Genomic DNA, 21407 nt, shown 5'->3' on the forward strand with positions numbered 1-21407 from the left:
CACAGCAGGTAAAAATTAGGGCTTGTCAATGACAGGGAAAATTTGCTGATATAACTCATTTTAATCACTTATTCTGGAACAGAGTTATTTCTTATTAACTGGTATTATCTACTGGAACAGGTCTCCTGGTACGTTACCTATGTAAACAAGCCCACAGTTAGGTGTGAAGATCCTGGAATTCTAGCACTTATGTTCATTAACAATGCAATTGGGAAGTGGGTAACATGGGTTTGATCTGGTAATTTTTAATCCACTTTGAGCATGTGCTGGAAAAGCTAGATGACAGGAGGGAGAGAAGGCCACAAAGAATGTTCACTGCTGCATCCAAAGACTCAAGAGGCTAAAGGCCATCTTAACTAACTAAAAGCTCTGCCCAGTCTCACTGACTAATAAAAAGTAAAGTTAATATTAACACAAATAGCTCGCTTTTATACAGTGCTTTTCTTCCGTGGATCTCAAAACTCATTTCAGAAGAGGTCAGTATCCTTACCCTCCATTTACCAATGGAAAACAGAGGTGCTAAGAGGGAAAATGACTTGCCCAAGCTCTCCCAGGAAGCCCATGGTAGAACCGGGAAGTCCAACGCTCTACTCATTTAAGCCACTCTGCTTCGGTTATTCATTTGCACATAATTTGAATAATTTCAGTGCACTTACCCTCTGGCTGTGTTGCAAGTGCAGATACATTTGCACTCAGGGGATCCATTGGTTCTGTATTTGTTTCCATTTCCACTGGAGAATTGCTTCTTAAAGACTCTTTAGAACTTAAATACAAGAGAAAGTGAATTACATTTTGGAAAAAGATTTCTAAACATTAAAAATGCAATTTGCTCACATGCAACCAGAGCCTTTTAAAATAATGTTTCTATCAACTCCAGAATCCTACTGAAACCAATTATACTAAAACCCATCCAAGAACATGAAAAGAATTTTAAGGATGCAAAGTCAAACACTAAAAAGTTAGGAAACTCTAGAATTAAGATTTCCTGGTTTACTATTATGAAGAGCGTGCATGTGTGAGAGAGGGGGGCGTTGGATAAAAAGGACATGCGTAATTTTTTTTGCCCCTTGCAATTTCCATTTCAATATATTTTCAGCTATATATTGTCCCTTTCAAGGAAATGGTATCTCAGCAAGAGGGTTCTCAGTCTCTATATCCAAATCAAATCAATGCCATCTCTGCCAATGAGGTTGATCAACCACCAACCACAAAGGTGGTCTTTATAACATGGATGCTTGTTCACTGATATCTGGATTAAGACCTCAAAATTTATACATCCCACAGAACCCCAGACAGCACATTTCTGCCACTTCCAATCTGAAATAATTGTAAATGATTTCTGCCCTGATTCAGCAAAAATATCCCTATTCATGAAAGCATGCGTTTAAGTCCCATAAAAGGCAATGCTCTGTGCAGGATAGCAGTCCACCCACATGCTATCAACCGCAGAATTAAGGTCTCATTTTGAAGTGAATTTGAAACAGTGGGATAACAGGTTCCTTACTATTCCAAGGGCACAAGATGCAATTTACACAGTAGGGACTGGGACCCCAAAACTGCAACAGAAGCCTTGAAATTATGCAGTTCTGGTCACCTTTACTTCCAAGAAGTCCAGCTCAGATAATATCCCTTATGTTATTTAAATTTGATAACAAATTCAATTTACTGTACAATGCCCCCAAATTTTCAATTTTGAAATGTGCTGTAGATTTTGGTACTGTCAAAGTTTAATTGCATTGCAGAAGCTACAGGAAAAAGATACAGATATTGGCAGGTAGATAAGGAACAGTTTGCAGTTTTGTTACCTATTAAATAGTTGGATGCTTGTTACAGAGAGGGAATACATCTCTTTCCCATCATCTATGAGCAGAGGTTATTTTAAGCTTGGGAGGGCAGTTTGAATTACTTGGTCCTCACACTAGTAATTCTTGACAAGCTAGCTGCCAATTGCACCCTGCCCCCATTTCGGGCATTGAATTTAAGAGCTGTAATGTGTGACATTTGAAATGATATGAAACTTCATCATAACAACCCAGAGGAGATGAATGGTGCAGTCCACATTTCTTGGACCAGCTGCTTCAGGGCAGCTGCAGATTCAGGCAGCCATCACTGCATCTGTTTAATTGATTTATATTCTGAATATTATCTTCACCAACCATGCAGGCAAGAGACTAAGGCATGGTCTACACTACAAAGTTAGGTCAACCCAGCTAACCCTGAGCAACGCAGTTAAACTGACCTAACCCCCCCTGTAGCTAACAATCTGTCAATGGAAAAATTCTTCAGTCGACCTAGCTGCTGCCTCTTAGTGATTACCTATGCAGACAGGAGAACCCCTCCAATTGCTGTTGCTGTAGGCAGTGTCTACGCTGAAGTGCTACAGCGCGGCAGCTGTTGTGCTGCAGCTGTGCTGCTGTAGTGTTTCAAGTGTAGACCAGCCCTAAATGAAAAAGTACATTCTGGAGCACAATAATTTGGCAATTTTTTGAAGATTCACATTTATGGGGATATTTACATGGCTACAATCTCATTATACCTAGGTCTCTGATTATTTCTGATGTAAACCAATACACAGCAAAAAAAGTGCCAAGCACTTCAAAGTATTATGGGACTCTCTAAGCAAGTCACCCTGGACTTCATAGAGTGGATGAATTTTCAGTTATATACAAAACTATTTTCTTTACATCACAAAAGAGCCATCATAGACTCTTCCAATTTATTCCACATTAAACAGCTGCATGTGTCACTTAGGCCCAATCTACAGCCATAGTCCACTTATATTTTTTAAAAAAAGTGTGGCTAGGACCCAAACATCCTAGCAATCAACCAAATTGATTAGCAAGATATGATTAGATACCATCTACACCATAAATTGACTGTAGCTGGGTGTCTGAGTAGATTATAGTTAGAATCATAGAATATCAGGGTTGGAAGGGACTTCAGGAGGTCATCTAGTCCAACCCCCTGCTCAAAGCAAGACCAATCCCCAACTAAATCATCCCAGCCAGGGCTTTGTCAAGGCTGACCTTAAAATCTCTAAGGCAGGAGATGCCCCCAGCTCCCTAGGGAACCCATTCTAGTGCTTCACCACTCTCTGAGTGAAAAAGTTTTTCCTAATATCCAACCTAAACCTCTCCCACTGCAACTTGAGACCATTACTCCTTGTTCTGTCATCGGGTACCACTGAGAACAGTCTAGATCCATCCTCTTTGGAACCCCTTTCAGGTAGTTGAAAGCAGCTATCAATCCCCCCCCCCTCATTCTTCTTTTGCAGACTAAACAATCCCAGTTCCCTCAGCCTCTCCTCATAAGTCATGTGCTCCAGCCTCCTAATTATTTTTGTCGCCCTCCGCTGGACTCTCCAATTTTTCCACATCCTTCTTGTAGTGTGGGGCAGTTGTAGAGTAGATGACACCCTTATGCACAATATTCCTTTTAACTCCACAAAAAATCCTCAGCATGGTACAGCAAATTACAATTATGTTTAAAGCAGAACTCCATAATGTATTATGCAAACACTTCTGCAAAAGACATGCACATGCCCACTGAAAGGGACTAGTGCCAGCTTCCATTATCATTGGCAGCTGGTACCCTGGGCTGAAGAATAATACACTTCTCTTACCTTAGAGAAGATGTAAACTCTGAAAAAGAAGCCCAGCCAGTTTCTTTTCCTGGCATAGGTTCTTCTGTGCTCCATACATCAGACCCAACAGAATCCAAATTGGCACCATGTGCAGTTTCCATGGGTACCAAAGTTAGCCGACCAGTTTGGTGCTAGAAACAGTGACAATTTCAATAAGTATTTAGAAATTGATATAATTCACTTTTCTTAATATGTTAAGAGTTTATACATGCACATATAGCTAACCTGAAACACTGCCAAGTCCCTAATTATAATAGAAGCTTACATAATGTACATATAGAAGAGCATACACTATACAAAGTTAGAAACCGAATGCAATTCAAATACAAAATTAATTTGGTCTCTGAAGCTAGAGCAAAATACCACTATAACTCATGGCATTCTGCAATCAAGACAATCTACCAAATGATACTTAAAATTAAAATAATTTAATGAAGTTACACCAAGGATGAATAATAGCCCAACATTTTACAGACAAATATGTATTATTTGTTACTGTCAATACCTGTTTCTAAAATTGGAAAGTTTTTTAAAACTAAGTGTTCTTCTCACTGTTTAGCTTCTGTTTACTATGCACGTTTTTCTTAGCTTCAACAAAGAAAATAAATTTATCAGTTCACTAGCACAGTGCTGCAAAGTTTGTTGCAAAAAACAAATGAGGACTTAACATTTAAAAAATTTTCCCATTAGGATTTAAAATTTTGGAGGAAGTTTATTTTGAAAATAGGTCTCTAACTTAGAGTACCCATTCAAAATACTTTATCTTCCCATAAGCAAATATTTGTTTTCAGTATCATTTACATTCATAAAACAGGCTGACAAGAAAGCTCTGTGACTAACTAAAATGTTAATAGGAAATGCCAATCGAGGCAGATTTGGAAGAATATCCACAATGAGCAAAACTTGTTGGACACAGATGCCAGGGACACCAATCTGACAAAAGGAAAAAAAAGAGAAAAACCCTCATTTTGTTTTGTTTTTATAATTCCTTATAATATAAAAATGCTTAAGATTTTTCTACACACAGAAGTTGCACTGGTTTAATTTAAATCAGTTTTATTAAATCAGTGCAACTTGTATGCGCGGACTCAATTTAAAAGAGGTTATATCAGTTTAGCATGCACCTGTGAATTTACTGATGCGACCCAAAGTGACCTAATCCATGTTTAAACTGATAAGAATTATCTACAAACAAAATTGCACCACTTTTACTAAATCAGTAAAAAGTAAAGTCGTGCCTTTAGTAAAACAGATACAACTGTGTGTTCAAACCAGGCTTAAGACTTATGACTTAAAACATGGGCTGTAGATACACACATTTGAAGTCACTTGTTGGCTCCTGTGTAAAACTACTAAAAAAGAACCAGCATGGAGTAAAAGTTTGTCTGAAACGGGTACATATTTTCTGCTCACAGCCAAATTTTTACTTTCACTAGTTTCAGTAAAGATATCAAATGGTTTAGACGGATGGTCTCCAAAGCTTATTAGTTTTAAATAGATTCAAACTTGTTTAAACTACACATTCCTTTTGGGGGAAAAACAATTTCTTTAAAAAACCCAACCCATTTTATAAATAGAATACTACACTACCATGTGTCTGACTCAGCCAGGCACCTGAGGTGCTCATACTTGACAACACTCACATCCTGCTATTAAGACTTTACTCAGAAAACTTCATGTTGCAAAGGTGAGATATTAAACTGCAGAGACCTCAATAAAGTGGCAAGGAAGACAAAACTGGACTATGCGCTACCACTTAACTGAATGACCATTACATTTTCCCACACTGATAACTTGCAATCTAATTCCTCCATCAGGTAATCTACGCAGGTGGAGGCAGTAAGATAAAAACCACATACGTTCATTTAAGTCCACTTCCATTTTGTCTTCTGTATTGGTATTTGATTCAAACAAGTCTTGTTTTGTTCCATCCTCTTCCTCAGAGTCTGTACTTTCTTCACTGTCCGTACTGCCCGAGCTTCACAAAATAAAGAGACTGTTTACATTCATTCCTGAGAAGGAATTCCCTGGGGTGCATTGGGCTAGTAGAGTTTTCCCAAGATTAAAACAGAACTGCAAATCAAGTTAGCATGTAGGAATGAGGCAAGTCTGACCATAAACACTGAGGGATCAGCTGGAACTACACTGCAGCACTAGCTATTAAACTTATTCTTCAGCCCTGCCAGAAAGAATGAAGATTTTAGAGTGTTTTTTGACTTGACAAAGTTAACTGATCCATCTCCTCTCCCACAGCAACAAGGGAAAGGAAAGATGGCTGCCACTGCCCTCATGCAAGCAAGTAGGAAAGTGGAGGGAGTATAGCTACGGGCCAGGCCAAACAATACAAAAAAGCAGAGATGGATTTCTTAATTTGTTCAACATAGGCCGCTGCAAATGCCAGAGGAAGCCCAGAAATAGTCCTAAGGAGAGCAGGGCAACAGCTTCCCCACTCCTCTTCACTTCCAGACTGACATCTAGGTTGTTCCTTCACTTCTGCATGGACATCAGAGCACTGGTAACCTGGCCCTATACACATTCCTAAATGCAGCAGCAACATAATGGTCTGGCACATAAATTCCTGGTCACAGGTATTTGCAAGTGGAGGGAGAATAGACAATAGGGTATATGGTGCTACTGTGGAAAGGTCAGAGGAGAAATTCCAAAGAGACCCCTGAAAGGAAACTCTGGATGACTGAGTAGAAAGCTGAAGGGGCAGTGGAAGCAAAGGGGAAAACAGATTCCCCTCAATCTGCTCTTTGAAAAAAAAATCTCCATTACTGCAGCACAAGGAGGGGGTCCTTGGCACTACAGAGCCTGAGTACACTGGCCTCCTGCTGGTGTAGCATGCTGAAGGGAAGGCAGGCTCCTTGGGTTGGACAGCTCAGTGCCTCTGGAAATCATAACCAGGAGGATGACTGCAGAGGTTTCCTCCAGTGGCAGTGGAGGAAAGGAGCAAGGATGGAATTAAAAAGGAAAGCTGAAGAAGTGCTGAGTAGCAAAGAGGGTTGATGCCTAAACCTCTTACAGAGCAAAATATGGAAGGGACAGGTGCTGGGCCCATCCTCTAATAAGTTATCTAAGAAGAGCAGCAACTACTCAATTTGTGTCTGAATTCTCTTTGTTAGGCAGGCCTTCAAGCAGTCAAGAATCTGTACCAACTGATGTACTCAGTGAGAACAGTGAGGTTCTTCTGTAGTACAAATTGGATGGAAAAACAAACACTATTCACCTGGATCGTCTCTGGGATTCTGGTGTAAACGCAATGTGTTTTTCTCCCATATATCTTCTTCATCAGAACCACCATCATCAAACTGCTATATCCTCTCCTTACAGCACGCCTCAAACAATGCAATATTCCCCTACAGCAGAACACAAAGCAAAAATATGAACAGGAGTAAAGGCCATTCACAAACTGTACACTACTCCATCCTATTTCTATGGTTAAACAATTTTAATATAGTCTCAGAAAAGGATAAAGGTGCATATAAAGAGCCCACACTATATCCCATGAATAAGATATGCGCCCAGATTCAGAATAATCAGCTTTGACTAAGTTTTCTATGAGGGTAGTTCAGGAAACTCTGCCTGTTTTACCATTTCCTGCTCACTCCCTGGACATAGCTAAAGAACGTGAATTTTTGGTGACATTTTTCCCACTGTGGATTCTCTCTCAGCTCATTGCACCAAAGAATGCTCCATATTTTTGGGGAGGCAGTGGCGGGAAGTTGAAGGGAGAGGCACACACAGTCAAGGAGGGAGAGGTTAGCACACCAGAGAAACATTTTCTGGGGAAAGATCTTTACACTTCTGTCCCCTTATTCCTTTAACCTTGCTGGCTAAGACCATACTTTGCATTTTGGTGGAAGATTGAGCAGCTACTACCCACACACTATAAACTGAAATAAGCAAACAGCATAGGCCCAGAGAATGAGATCGGAGTCTATTCTTGAATCTGAGGGCTTGTCTACCCAGTGCAGCAATATGCACTAAAGCAGTGTAATTTCTAAAATACACCAACACGTTATGTAGTAATTGTCCCACACAGATGTCCCCGACATGCTCTAGAAGTTCCCTAGGGTGTACTAACTTAGTACTGTCAACAAATACAACATTACCGTGAGCTAGGGAACTCCTAAAGCAGTGGTTCTCAAAGCGTGGGGCATGTTTCCCTAGGGGGCACAGAAGGGATGACAGGACCATCCCCCATCGAGGATGGGAAGGGAATGCCATGCTTCCAGCCCTGCTACGCCCCCAGATCAGCTCAGTCTCCAACCCCATTCAGACCACAGTCCAGCTCCACCTCCAGGCCCAGCTCTGCTCTCACCCACAGCTCCACTCCACACTCCATCCTCAGCCCAGCTCTGCCCTCATTCCTTCTCCATCCTCAGACCAGCTCGCCTCTAGCCCCAGCTCCTCCCCCAGCTCTGCCTTCAGTCCAAGGTCTGCCCCTGAGGAAGCTTTGACTGGGCAGTAATGGTTGGGGGTGGGGGAGAGGAGGGAGGCGGGAATGGCGGCAGCAGACAGGGCAGTGCATCTGGAAAAGTTTGAGCAGCACTGTCCTAGAGCATGCCAGCATGGGTCTACAAGGGCCAGTTAGCACATAACACATTGACACACATCCCTCTAGTACGCTATGCTGCACTATGCAGATAAGCTCTGAGGCTCCTCTACCACAGCAAATAGAAAGCTTTTTACTGCCTTTCCTTTAGAGCCGGCTAACAGAAGCACTTGTATCTGGTCATACCTTAAAGTGAAAATGGCTCTGCTCAGAAGCTTATATAGATGGCAGTGATCAAGTTTCCCAATGACACAGAGGCTTTACATCATTACAAGAAAGTCGGTGGATGAGTACTCCTCAAAGATAATAGTGAAAAGAATCATTTGACCCACCACCATCCTACAGAAGAGTTTTATTATTTGTTTAGCAGTGCACTCTCTCAAACACAAAAAAGTCATGATAGCAGCAGGAACGTATACTCACACTTTCATTTGTTTGAGGGTAAAGTTGATATCTGACACTCTATCAAAAGATACACTGCCAAAAAAAAGTACAGATTTATGTACTAAAAGCAAAAAAGATGCTGAAATATACATAACAAATACAGAGACATTTTCATACTCTGAACTCTTTACTGCGCAAGGATATTAAAAGGACTTAAAACTATGAAACTTAAAAGCGGCAAAGAGTTCTGTGGCACTTTATAGACTAACAAACGTATTGGAGCATGAGCTTTCGTAGGTGAATACCCACTTCATCGGATGCATGCAGTGGAAATTTCCAGAGGCAGGTATAAAAATGCAAGCAAGAATCAGGTTACAGATAACGAGGTTACTTCAATCAGGGAGGATGAGGTCCTCTTCTAGCAGTTGAGGTGTGAACACCAAGTGAGGAGAAACTGCTTTTGTAGTTCGCTAGCCATGCGCAGTCTTTGTTTATCCTGAGCTGATGGTGTCAAATTTGCAGATGAACCGAAGTTCAGCAGTTTCTCTTTGAAGTCTGGACACAAATCAGATGTTAGGAATGGCAATATACAAAAACCTGTAGGAGAACTTTCAGTCTCCCTGAACACACAATAGCAGATTTAATAGCAGATTTAAAGGTAGCCATCCTTCAGCAAAAAAAACTAAGTCTGGTCCTGAAGTTTTTTTGCTGAAGAATGGCTACCTTTAAGTCTGCTATTGTGTGTTCAGGGAGACTGAAGTGTTCTCCTACAGGTTTTTGTATATTGCCATTCCTAACATCTGATTTGTGTCCAGACTTCTAAGAGAAACTGCCGAGCTTCGGTTCATCTGCAAATTTGATACCATCAGCTCAGGATTAAACAAAGACTGCGAATGGCTAGCCAACTACAAAAACAGTTTCTCCTCACTTGGTGTTCACACCTCAACTGCTAGAAGAGGGCCTCATCCTCCCTGATTGAACTAACTTCGTTATCTCTAGCCTGATTCTTGCTTGCATATTCAAACCTGCCTCTGGAATTTCCATTACATGCATCTAATGAAGTGGGTATTCACCCATGAAAGCTCATGCTCCAATACATTTAAGGTGCCACAGAACTCTTTGCCATTTTTACAGATCCAGACTAACACGGCTACCCCTCTGATACCATAAAACTGAAGCAGCAATTTCCCATGCAGTAAGAAAATGTGTGTTTAGGAGAAACATGCCTCCTACTATCATTCAGTTAAACAATTTATCAAATCAGGGATGTTTTCCATGCACAAAATCTTACAAGGCAGTTAAGCCAATAATATAAAAAAAGGCTACCTTTTATCAGATACATGGACAAAATAAATCCAAATAAAATAACTAAATGAATGTAATGTGGTCAAACACCACACATCTCAATTTCTTTATCTATTTTTAAAATAGAAAAATAGTGAATACACAGTTCCAAGGAATGTCTACAAACTGACAGAATAAATTTTAAAAATGAGTTGTCAACTAAGGCCCTAAGTCCATCAAAGAGATCCATGCAGGCACATTTTACACTTGCCCATGGACTTCAGGAAGACTCTGAAGACATAATGGCCCACCAAGGCAGATTCTTTTGGAAGACTGGACCCTAAATGTAAAGTGTTAAAATTAATTGTAAACTTATTTCCTACGCAAAAAAACCTGATGACCCTTTTCTTACTGACTAGTGAACAGCAAGGAAAACAATTTCACATGGGAAATATTAAGTTCAAAAACTAACATTTATTGTCCCTTTAGGCCTAAAAACTGACCAATCCACAGTGAGCCCACCTGCAGAGTTTCATCTTAAGGACTGCAAACATTCAGTACTCCTCATGTCTAAAATACCCTTCCTGCAGGTGTGAAATAGGGGGAAAGTCTGCCAGCCTTTCAGGACAATTCACAGGTATTCTCTCTTTAAGCACATATATGAGTGAGTTTAAAGTTAGCTGTGCATTTGTTAATCTTCCCTTAAATCCTCACTGCATTAAAGATCTGTTGGAGGAGGGGGCAGAAGAGAAACAGCATTTACAGTTCGTTAGATATGACCTTCAAAGTCAAAGCAGATCAATTTTTAGGCCCAACAATTTTAACAATATTCCTTTCACATAAAAGGACTAGAATCACATAATTGAACCACCATGCAAGTAACTAAAGAATAGCCAACATTTACAGCTAGAAAGTAGGTAAGATTACAAGCAATGAAGTAACTCATATATGATTTTTTTTTTTAATGAGACTCGTGGTTTCTGATGGGCGATATCAGGGATCAAATTCATAGTGGTAGCTAGAGGCACAACATCTAGGCAGAGTGCACACCTCAAGGGATCTGCATTATATTTATATAAGCATCTTATTAATTGTGTGTCATCTTCTTGACAGACTCACCCAAGCAGTATAGTGTGCTAGCTCTTATGGCAGGTGTATACCAAAAATACTGCTATCCAAGTATATTTAACTAACTTAAATTGACCTCTTTTCTACAGACTTCCACCTCCTGAAAGTGAATCTTCATCTCTGCACTCAGAGGTTTCATATAAAATTTCCTTCCCTGTTGAGAAGGCAGGAGTCAACCTCAATTAGTTTCCCATACTGTTTTGTAGGACAAGCTACAGTAAGGTATCAATAATCAGTATGACAACACTAATCTGCCTTTAATATTTAACTGCTGTCTTGGATTCTTTTCAAATTTGTTTTAAAAAGGATACTTTGTGCCATGCACACTTAATTCAATTTAATAAAATATGGGGATTAGATAGAAACTAATACTTATCACCAGCTCCAATTCACTCCTTTTCCAAGAGAGATTCTCAAAAACATGGTCCTTTTTTCTTTTTTTCCTTTAAGAAATAGAGATCATCCTAAAGATTCTTGGGTTGTGTTTTACCTAGACTAAAACTGTTCCCATTTTTAAGTTCTTCACTTACCCTAACTGTAGAAGTGTATTTCTGAGCCGCTTTGCTCTTGAACACAGATAGATCTATGAAGCCCTTCCTTACCGTCCCCTACAGAAAACACTCATGGGTGTTTTGCTCCTGCCAACTTTGCCAGGAAAAGTTAATTTCTGCTATGCACCATGGAGTAGAATATACCCCATGTCTATCCTACTATGCCTAAAAACTATCCCACCTATGAATTCTGCCCACACCAAAGCCACGTGCCAATGGTCTTGTGAATAAGAGAACAGATCCACAGGTTAAGTCTGCTATTAAGAAGTCTAGTTATATAGTCACAAGCAATGTCTTCTCTTACGTAGCTACTGTGGGTTGGGGGGACGAAAGAAATAATAGTGTTGCTCTGAAAAATTGCTCAGGGAAGCTAATCTGCTCTTCCTAAAGCACTCACTAAAAGAACTGACCGTGTTAGCGCTGATAAACAAGGCCAAATGCAGACAGCTCATCATCAGTCAAGGCTGCAATTAATTACTGGGACACAGTCAAATGTGAAATGATGCAATAAAGAAGAAAATCCCAAGTTAAAACCAGCATGAAGTCATACTCACTTCCCAATGTCATCTTGATCAGCAAACTTCTCATCGTTGAAGCCAAACTGGTCAATAAAATTGGACGTCATTTGTTGCATCTGATAATCAGAAAAGGTCTGGCAATCCCAGGACCAATGACAGTGATATAAAGATTCTAATAATACTCTGAATTCTATTTTCCCATTTTGCTTTAGAAATAAATTGTGTTAATCTAAACACAGGGGGTTATAAATTAATTTGTTTTAAATCTATAAATTATCTCAGTCACTGAATATACACTGACTCACATTTGATGGCTTTGATGTCAGCTTGGTAGCAGCTCTAATAGGAAAAGTTAATCTTCACTCTACATGTGGTCTTAAATACCACCTTTCCCAATGCATTTCCCAGGACACACTGTGACAGGACAGATACAGGAGAAAAGCTGCCTTCAACCGTGTCAACATGAAACTTTTCAACCACATGACTCATGGAAGAGGGGAGAGCAGGGCATTGTTAAAAACAGAAAAAAAAACGTGTGGGTAAGATGTTATCAATCTCAGCTATAAGATCTATCAGTATCTCTCAATTACCCAAAAAACCCACAAGTGGAAACTAAAAGAGTTAATGCAGACATACCACACATCTAAATTTAATGTTGCCAACTCTCACAATTTTGTCGCAAATTTCATGAGATTTGGGGGGTTTAAGGTTCTTTTTGTTTTTAAATAAAGTCTCAACAGACCTCAGACTACTGGCTTTAAAACTTGTGAAATTTCCCTTATTTAAAATAACTATTATTTTCAGTGGGGCTGAAGTCAAACTGCTCTCTGCCAAAACAGTCACCATTCTCTACAAACTTTGCAAGTTGAAGGGAGACTGCAACCTCATTGTTTTTAATGAATCTTAACCCAGGTTATCCTCAGGGAAGATAGCCACTCTCTGGACTGTATGGTTAGTCATCTAGACAGGACATGGGAATATGGGAAGCCAGAGATGGCTTGAAAAGGAGGTACTGAGAAGGTAAGGTATAGAGGAATAGGTGATGGCAGAGGAAAAACACACAGGATTGGGTTGGGACAGGAAGTTATGAAGATAAAACAGGCAGTGATGAAGAAGGAGAGGGATACAATGGCAACTTTCTACACTCCTGGGATTAGGAGTGAATAAGGGGAACCTCCATCCAAGCAGCCACTGGAGAAGCCTGCCTTTTTGCATGTGTTTCAGGTAGAATTTTGACCTGAAACATTCACAAGTGCCAATCAGTCCCTCAGGTCTTTTATAGTAGACAGCACTACGCTGGGCAAAACATATGGCTGGCTTAGTAATATTAGACCTTTGTTCTTCCTGTGCTGACTGTCCATATAAAGCATTACTAGGTTTTAGAAAGGCACTGAACACTTCCTCTGTAAAGTACTTTGATCGCTATGGATGAACAGAACTTATTACTGAATGCATGTGGATGAGAAGACATTCATAAAGGTGTTATGTTAATGATAAATGGAATGATGAAAAACTAAATTAATGGTGAAAAGTCAATTAGATTTTTAAAATTCTATCAGTTTTCAAGTGAAATAAGTGTAGGCAGCAACTTCTGTTTTATCAAATATATAAATCATCCTAGTGACAGTATCTTTTAAAGCCTAATAGTGGGAAAGAGCACGCTAGAGAAGTGTTCCAAGAGATAGTTAGCCAAGAGTCAGAACCTGCTGACATTTTGACAGGCCAAAAGGTAGATACAAGCTTTGCAAAGTGGAAAAATGAATGGAATCGCTGATATACTTCTGCTTGTTGCCCTTAAAATAAAGGGATCGGCAGAAAGATTTACAGCATGAGACCCTTCTTGGTGGTACCATCTTTAGGGTTTGTCATGAACGTCCCTAAACAAACTCATCAAGCAAGAGGGGGAGTCAATTTTACCTTTAAAAATCCTTTAAAAAGGTAGCAGAGCAGGCCTAACATCTTTATGGCATCATAAATTAAGTTAGAAGTCAGGTGTGAAAAGTTATGAAACATGTCTGAAGATTTACTTTTATAAAGGAATGATTTCTCTATCCAAGAAAGAAAAACATTTTGCCTGCCAAAAGATCCCTTTTGCCTGAGTCATCAGGATCAAATCTACTTTAAAGAGTTATCATCTAGGGCAGCCTGAGATTTTACTTAGGTCTTTGAAGATAAATTTGGAGAGATTTTCATGAAAAGGAAAACACCACTTTTCATATTCAGTTATGCAGACTTGCATTTATTCCTTAACTGTGCCTATATCAGCAACTTTCTGAAAATCTCATGATACTGCACAAGCATCAGCACAGCTCTGCTGCTGCTAGCAACTGTAGGAGCATTAGTGTACACTGGTTGGTTGTCAGAATTTTTACCACTAAGTCATCTAACTTTGCTCACAGCAGGTCCAGACAACACAGTAGTAAAAATGCCTGCAGATGGTCTACAATATCACTCCCACTCTTACCAGCACTAGATTTGATGAGTCTTAAATTTTGCCCACAGAGCTCAAATGTTTGAGATTACATGTGTGTGCATTAAAAATTCTTTCCTGAAGTGTGCTTTGCAAATTGGAAGAACAAATTTCCAGTCATGAGGCAGCAGACTTTCCCTCTAATATTTAAAGTAAGGAAGGCCTTTCAAAAAAACTGTCCTGAGAATGAATTAATGAAAGTTTCTTTCAAAATGATAGAGTTTTAAAATTATTTCTGATGACTGAACTGATTGAAGGATTCCACTGATCAGAGACAGACAGAATGAAGACACACTTCTGGACTGAGGATTCTTCATTAGAAAGAAATCGAACATTAGAATGAGAATTGGTCAGGAAGCTGAAGAAAAGAAAGCTGGAGGCTGCCTATTTTAGTCTGGCCCTCAGTAAATCTGGCAAACAAAGTAACCCACCTAAAAAAGTTAACAGGTTCCCAGAAGATCAGAAGAGTGGAAGGAAAAAGACTACCAGTGCGCTAGACATTACAGTGCCTCCACTTATTCTGGAAAACTGATCTGCTCTTCCTTACAATGGTGTCTCCAGTCTACTTTCACATCATACTCAGTTTTCTACAGAAGACAATATATCAAGGTACAGTTCTCTATTCTAGGCTTAAAAAGGACAAGAAGCCTCATGACAAACTCTTCTAGGACACTAAAAACATTGTGTTACACCATTACCCCATATAGCATGCAACAGCAATGGTCCATCTGCATTTCTCTGTTGGATTAACTACCTAAACACATGCAGTTGCTGTGGCACACTAGAAAGAGCTCACACTGAAGTACACAGTTAGAAGATGGTGCTTGAAGACTATGAAGGGTTTCTAAAAGATTCCACATTCCTACAGAAGCTGCTACCTTGCTGAAAACACCAACCCCATCAAATCTAGAACGGTGCAACTAACATGCCATAAATCACTGAAATATCAGACATGAAAAGTTAACTATAGTTTCTAAAATTAACAAAAACCTCAACCAAACTTTTGGAACAACTGCACTTTATATAATGATAAAGGTATATAAACTTTAAGAACTAAAGACTGCGTAACTGCCTCAACCCAAGTACTAAACAGCTAATGGTACAAGCATCAATTTAAGTAACTTTTGTTTAGTAACTTGAATCTATAGCACCTTCAGGATTGGAGATCTAAACCAATGTACACCGTATTCAGATTTTGACAGCTTTCACTTTCCTCCAGTGCCAGAGGAATAAAGAAGACGTACATTGCAAATGGAATGATGCTAGTACACAATAGCTGTCACCCTTCACCCATCAAAAAGGGCAAAGTACCAGAAGTGCTTCCAAAAACTATTTTCTAAATGAAAGTGCTAACTCAAGTAGACTGCTATACAGTTAGTTGGTGCTCTCAAAAACACCACTCACTTGTGTGTCTTACCATTATTAATCTTAAACATTGTCAAATTGTAGCAACTTAAAATATACTATAGAATTTTAAACTGCACACTGCCTACATTTTTATACACTTTCCAGTTTCACCACCGAATTCTCCAATGGTGTTTCCATCAAATGCACAACCACCCATCCCCAAAGACAAAAATCCCACAGAAAAAGCTACTTTTACAAAGAAGGCACACCTGTGAACAACACTGTTAAATGAATTTAACTCACTTGCTGCAAAGAAGAATCCTGTGAAAAACCAGTTTCTTTAAAGTCGATTTCATCATCACTGGATGAATGAATGTGACAGGTAGTAACCTAGAAAAAAAGTTTAGACAAAAGGCTTTGTGTAGATTAGAATTATTATGCAAGGTCATTAATTTCATTTTTAGCCCAGCAAACACACTATTCCAACTGAAAATGCATATATTTCATCCACTAACATTATATTTGCATGTCACCAGTCATTACAGTAGTGTTTGACACCTTTAGTGAATAATTCCATCTTTAACATCTAGCAAAACTAACTCTAGAGTTCCTTCAGTGGATGCTACTTAATAGGTCCAAACTGGCCAAACAGGACAGGAGCAAAACTGTATCTTACCATTTAGATAAAATATGAAATTATTCCAGTTAATAAGGAAGTTCTTCCATGAAGGTGTACTTATTAACAATTCTACCAATTAAGTGTAGCAGTCATCCACTGCGAATCAAAACACCTTTTACCCAGTTACAGCACTACACAGTTGAAGAACACCACTGTTTTTGAGGGTGGAAGCTGAATTTGCTTTCCACTGAAGCACTGGCCACTGCTGGAGTCAGCCGCTGTCTTGCCTCACCAGTGTCCAATATAGCAATTGTTATGTGCCCATAAATCTGGAGATGATTTAACAAGGGGGAAAAAAACAGATTGAAAAAACCCCAAAATTAAAAAAAAACAAAAACAACCCCCCGCCCTACATTTTCACAGTTACACATCAGGGTCTTGATCCTCAGAAGTGCTGAGTGCCTACAACTCCTGATTAATTCTCAGAACCCAGTAACTTTACTAAGATCAGGCTTAGTAATGCTTTCTACGAAAACTAAAACACTGCATAGCGCAGTTGTTTTCAACCTGTGGTCTGCGGACCCACAGAGCCAAAACTAGGCATTTTAGTGTCTAAGGTGAGCAAGCACATTTGCACCCCCTGCCATTTTTCATTATTTTCCCACCCCATTTTTTCCACCTCCATGATTTTGCACCCTGGGCAGCTATCCTGCTCTGGTTAAGGCCCTGCTAAGGGTCCGCAAAAGGTGACTATGAAAATAAAAAGTTTCAGATCCAAGAAAAGGTGTTCCATTTAGCTGATTAAAGAAAGGTATGTGAATACCCCCACCTACAGGTCAAACCCCAGAAGTGTTGTCATTACTGTAGAAGCTCACAGTTTAGTGCCCTCTCTCATACACTGTGAAATGCCATGCCGAGAACAAGCAATGCTTATAGCTGAATTTTGTTCAATCAGTTTTTAGTCTATGACTTTTACAGCAGGAGCCAACAGACCACAGGTTGAACTTCCAAAGGGGTCCAGCGTCTCCATTCAAACTTTAAGGGTCAGCAAATGAAAAAATGTTGAAAACCACTGGCATAGAGAAAAGGGACCAATTCTTTTATTTTCTATTTTGAAACAAATTATCCACTTCCTGAAACAAATATGACAGCCTAAAAAAGAATACCTTTAATGTTCAATTCACACATAACAAATCAGTTTCACTCCCTAAAAACTACCCATAATCTGAGATCAAAGAAAGAATTATAAAAATGTAAAAATAAAACAGCAAGATTCTTCTATGCAATATTTTTGAATTCATGGCCCCACAGGGGAATGGAATACTACTTGTTTTAAACAACTTAAGTAACCAAATGAATCCTTGGAACAATTCAACAGTAAACTGCAAGTTACTTATAAATTATAGTGTGGATTGTGCATATGGTATATTTTTCACCTGAAAATTTGTTTTAGGCCTCAATTAGGTATTATAATATGGAATGGAGTAAATCATGTCATCTGATCTTGCTTTCTAGTCTACCAAAACCATCTGTTCAGGATTAAACACAATCCCAATCACTTTTGTTTCAACTTCAAGTTTCTTAAATTTTAACTAGTAAATCTGTAAATAACAGGTAACTAAAACACAAATAAAATCAAACAAAAGTAAACACTTAAACCCTCAAGTCAAAATTCCAGCTAACTGAATGGGCTTGAAACCAAATTGAGGCATATCTGCAAGAAACACACTTCAGGATTCTTATCAAGCTCTTCATTTAACACAGTCAGTAGGCTCAAGCAAGTACTAGATGAAAAGACCAGTATCTGAACTCTTGCTCTAATAGTTTACCAAAGACAATAGCGAAACAGTTTTTACAGTTTAAGAAAAATTAGAAGCTACTTAGTGTTGTTTACAAGTACCCATTGTGTATTTACTATCAGTTCCAATGTCTTTCTTCTTCAGATTTTTCATGTCTCATGAATGGAGCAATTTACCATTAGGATACACAAATTAATCTTTAAATGCATACCTTTTCTCCATAGAAATCACTTTCCTTAACTATTTAAGATTTTCAAAATAAGAATTGTGTTAAAGGCCCCAAAGTAATAATGTAAGAAAGACTTTATTTTTGATGGAAGAGATACCATAATCATGAAAAATTAGAGATCTTTACGATGATTAGTTATTTCAATGAACTTCCAACAGCAAACTTGCTTAAAAGTGCTATTTTAATTAGAGCGTATGTCAGACCAGTTAGTGTACCTGGAGAAATCAGACCCCCATTTTGAGAGAGACTTGCAGTTATCAGACTCAAGGGGATCTATTACAGAAGAGCTAGGAGTCTTGCATTAATCCAAGAAACTAAACTGAACATGAGACAATTCAGCATTATACTCTGTTGGCCCCACTTTGGCTGGAATTCTGTTAGCTATACAGTTTTAAAAGGAATGGGGCATATCTATATCAAAGAAAGTTAATAATCCAATATTCTACCTGGCTTAAAAATTTAGACTGACCTGGAGAAAACTTGTAAGAAAAACTGCTGGAGACTCTGACCGCACAACACTAGTAATCTATATTTTGGATTAATGTTTCTCAGATTAGGTTAGTATTAATCGTGGCAGGTGTTTTTTACACCAGGATCAAGAAAAAGCTTTTCTCAAGCAAAGAAATGTAATGGTTCCACACATTTACCTAAACCATGCAACATTTCTAAATGTCAGGAGGCTATGAAGATTATAAATTGGACCAGAATCACACTGCAAACCTGTGGGCCATTTCCAATAAGGCTATAGATCAAAAAAATTCATAGGATGCATTGTTTTCTTGAATAAACATCCAATGCAGTTCTGACTAGTATCCACTACAGATATCAGAAAACCCCACGAATTCACTGTTTTTATGCCTTTATTAGGCAATTCTAGGGTCCCGAATTTTTATTTTACACATGGCCTTCTGCTGTGAATCTTGCATTGTTGTACTCTCACATGAAAATTTTAATAAATTAAGAACCGATTTAACAATCTTTATTAATTTTTTGGTCCAAATTAGTGATGTATAATTGCCACTGAGTGAACCCACAAAGAAATCAGTGATCCTTGGAGAAATTAAAAAAAAAAACCAATTATAATGAGACCCACGTAGGCAACCACCTCAGTTTAAAAATAAAATAAAATAAAATAAAATAAAATAAATAAATAAATAAATAAATAAATAAATACTCAAGTTTGTCCTATTTTGAGTTGAGGGACCTGACTGCTGTTACACTGACACTTTGACTTTAAATACAAACAGAAAATGCTAGCTCTGTTTAAGACTATTTCTGCACCTCACAATTAGATGGTGTTTAGCCTTTAAAAGGCCAATGTAAACTCTGAATCACTCAGTGCAGAACAGAATAGTCATGACAGGACTTTAATCAAGGTAAAATTATATTTCTTTATTAAAAGTGAGGTAGGTATTTGTGTGCATCATTCAATGATGCAGGAAGCAGTTTCACTTTAACTGTATGTATGTAGGCTTGCTTACATACTGTATATGAAAAACTCCAGCTTCAGCAATTTTAGTCTCAATTTTTCAAGCAGTTTGGATTTACAAAGACCCCAAAGTGACCTCTTCCTGTTAGGTGGTACTTTAAGAGTGAGGTGCAATACAATATGAGCCCAACTCCAAACACCCTTGCAAAACCATATTAAATTGCCAACAAGGCAGCCATATTTGCAAAGGAAACCAGGGAGGTGCTGATTCCACAGTGCAGCTACTGGAGAGGTTTGATGACATTCTGTCTGAGAAGCATGATGGCTGAAAAAGCCGCAGTGCAACCGTATCCCTGACACATGGGAAGGGAAAAGGATGCCCTTAAACAGCAGTAACTTTTCAAACTTCATCTTACAAAACCTACTACATCCACGGTGTTCCTTTTGTTAGCTTCTCCTAAGGAGTTTACAGAAGGTCTCCCGTCGCTCCCGGACATCATCTGGAAGCTCTAGAGTAAAATGGAGGAAAAAGGTTTTAGTACCAGTATCACTCAAGGCAGTTAGTTTTCACTCTCTTCTCAGCTCCCAAAGTTAAACTTGCAAAAATCACTGCAGAACATGTTATGCTATACATACAATTGCAAATTTTCTCAGGCACTGTTTATTCTAACAAGGTGTGGTTTTCAGGCAGACATTTCCAGTCTATTAGATGACAATCTCAGTGGCTCACTGGTGCAGTAACCCTGTAACTGTACATGAGTATAAGGAATGTGGGAGTAACCTTGAGCACATGAGGACTTGGGAAAGATTAACACTGCAAGAAGGAATACATGGGATATTGAGACTGAGAAGGCCTATGCTGGAGAGATTAATTATTCTAGAAGTACCTGTGTAAATAAGCCATTCTCCAGAAGATACTTGACTCAGTGTAGTTTTCATTAGGGCAAGCCACCAGTGTTCCCTCTGTTTTTTCCCCCACACATGTGATGAATGAATTTTGTTAAGTGTACCAATATGGAGGAGATGTGTGACATATCACCTTCGTACTGGTGCACATAACAAAATTTATGTGCTGGGGGTGGGCCAAAGGGGTTTGGAGTATGGGAGGGAACTCAGGGCTGGGACAGAGGGTTGAAGTACAGGAGTGTGAGGGTCCCAGCTGGGGGTGCAGGCTCTGGGGTGGGATTGGAGATGAAGGGCTCAGGGCTGGGGCAGGGTTGGGGTTGGGATGGAGGGGTGCGGGCTCTGGGGTGGAGCCAGGGATGAGGAGTTTGGGGTGCAGGCTGCCCCAGGGCTATGGCAGGGAGTGAGGATTCCCCCCCAGCTCTCTATACAGCAGCATCTGGGTTAGGAAGGAAGAGGCACCTCTTCCTGCAGCAGCAGCTCTGGGACTGGGGCCGTGGGATAGGTCCCTCTCCCCTACCCATGGCAGGTCGAGGGGTGGGCTG

At 39.3% G+C, this 21407-nt stretch overlaps 1 long non-coding RNA gene and 1 pseudogene across 1 annotated transcript; both read right to left on the bottom strand.

Annotated features, from left to right (window-relative positions):
* The window catches only part of LOC127051107 (serine/threonine-protein phosphatase 6 regulatory subunit 3-like), an 89777-nt pseudogene that overhangs the window by 43874 nt on the left and 24496 nt on the right, over positions 1 to 21407 (bottom strand).
* Positions 4147 to 6955, bottom strand: LOC127051120 (uncharacterized). The gene is made up of 3 exons (XR_007774401.1): positions 6873 to 6955; positions 5503 to 5621; positions 4147 to 4576 (listed from the first exon to the last, which is right to left on the bottom strand). It is a non-coding gene; the product is annotated as an uncharacterized LOC127051120 (long non-coding RNA).

This window comes from Gopherus flavomarginatus, chromosome 5 (genome assembly GCF_025201925.1).
Source record: "Gopherus flavomarginatus isolate rGopFla2 chromosome 5, rGopFla2.mat.asm, whole genome shotgun sequence".
Classification (NCBI taxonomy): Eukaryota; Metazoa; Chordata; order Testudines; family Testudinidae; genus Gopherus; species Gopherus flavomarginatus.